Here is a 1,564-nt window from a genome sequence, read left to right on the forward strand (position 1 = left end):
CTTAGCGTTTCACGCCCTGTTGAACTCTCTTCAAAGTTCTTTTTCAACTTTCCTCACGGTACTTGTCGACTCATCGGTCTCGTGGCGGTATTTAGCCTTAGATGGAGTTTACCACCCGCTTTGGGCTGCATTCCCAAGCAACCCGACGAGAAGAACCGCACTCGGGCGGGGGGGGGCCTGCCACCGCCTCACACCGCCCACGGGCTAAGCCTCCATCAGAAGGACTTGGGCCCCGACCCGCGCCGAGAGAACGGTCTTCTGTACGCCACATGTCCTCGCCGCCGTGGCCCGGGCGGATTCGGCGCTGGGCTCTTTCTCTCTCGCCGCCGCTACTGAGGGAATCCTTGTTAGTTTCTTTTCCTCCGCTTAGTAATATGCTTAAATTCAGCGGGTCGCCTCGCCTGATCTGAGGTCGCTGTCGGATATGGTTAGGAGCGCCGCGCGCTGCTGCTGCGGGCTGGCCTGAACAGGTCTCGCGCGCGCGCGGGCAGGGCGCCGAGGGGGGGCGAGAGACGGAGCGCGAAACTCTCCGCTACGCACGGAGCGCCCGAGGGGCGGAGGGAGCCGGGGGTCCACGCCGGCGGGCGACGGAGGTGGCAGACACCCACCGAAGCCGCCGAGAGGAGGACGCCGCCGTCCCAGACGCCTGGGGGACGCTGACCTCCCCTCGTGGGAGGGGAAGCCGAGGAAGCGCCGACTCCCGCCGAGGAGGCGATGCCCGTGGCGGTTCTGCACTTGGGAGGACGGAGGGGAGCGGAAGCCCCTGCGACGCTTTCCAGCCGCGGGACCCGGAGGTCCCGATCGATGGGAAAGCGACTCAGACAGGCGTGGCCCGGACGGACCCGGGCCCGCAGCGCTCTCGGCGTCGGCGATCGATGTGTCCTGCAATTCACATTAGTTCTCGCAGCTGGCTGCGCTTCTTCATCGACGCACGAGCCGAGTGATCCACCGCTAAGAGTCGCATCGCGCTTGAGTTTAGCGCCGGAGGGCGAGGCCGAACTGCACAGGCTTGTGGGTTCAAAATACAAAGGGGGTCGTTCTCGACGGGCGCCTCGCGAGGGGGACTTCAACCCACGGTCCCAAGGCCTGCTGGGTACCCGCCGGGGTTGGCAAAGCAAAGTCTTTCAGAGGCTCATGGCTCGGCCCCCACCCCGTGCAAGGGGGTGGGGCGCCGCGTAGGTTGCTCAAGCTCTCCGCGGGAGGTGCGCTCAAGCCTCCCAGGGGAACGGCGCTCCTTCTCGCGGATCCTCTCTCCGCTTCGCCTTAGGTTTTTGTGCGGTTCTCTTTGCCGCCTTGGATGTTTGAGCGGCAGACCTCTCGGCCACGGCCGCTGGAACATAGAGTAAAATAGGATAGAGGTTTTTTACCTCGACGGGCGCCTCCTTCGCGGGAGGAGACTTTGAACCCACGGTCCCGAGGCCGCGGCGGGTACTCCGCCAGGGCCTCGCTCGCCCCGCCGCTGGAAAGCAGGGGCCCGCCGAGTGCAGCGACAGTCAAGTTCTCTCGGATCTCTCTCTCTCTCCGCCTTAGGTTTTTGTGCGGTTCTTTTGCCGCTTTTGGTTTT

The 1,564-nt window shown here is 64.6% G+C and overlaps 1 non-coding gene and 1 pseudogene across 1 annotated transcript in view; both read right to left on the bottom strand.

Annotated features, from left to right (window-relative positions):
• The window catches only part of LOC122331989, a 4,024-nt gene extending 3,609 nt beyond the window's left edge, over positions 1-415 (bottom strand). Inside the window, exon 1 of the ribosomal RNA XR_006248347.1 lies at positions 1-415. This exon is cut by the window's left edge and continues 3,609 nt beyond it. This is a non-coding gene — a ribosomal RNA (28S ribosomal RNA).
• A 396-nt stretch (positions 416-811) lies between these two features.
• On the bottom strand, positions 812-960 carry LOC122331928 (annotated as a pseudogene).
• Positions 961-1,564: the final 604 nt, after the last annotated feature.

The sequence above is a fragment of the Puntigrus tetrazona genome, unplaced genomic scaffold, assembly GCF_018831695.1.
Source record: "Puntigrus tetrazona isolate hp1 unplaced genomic scaffold, ASM1883169v1 S000000003, whole genome shotgun sequence".
NCBI classification, from domain to species: Eukaryota; Metazoa; Chordata; class Actinopteri; order Cypriniformes; family Cyprinidae; genus Puntigrus; species Puntigrus tetrazona.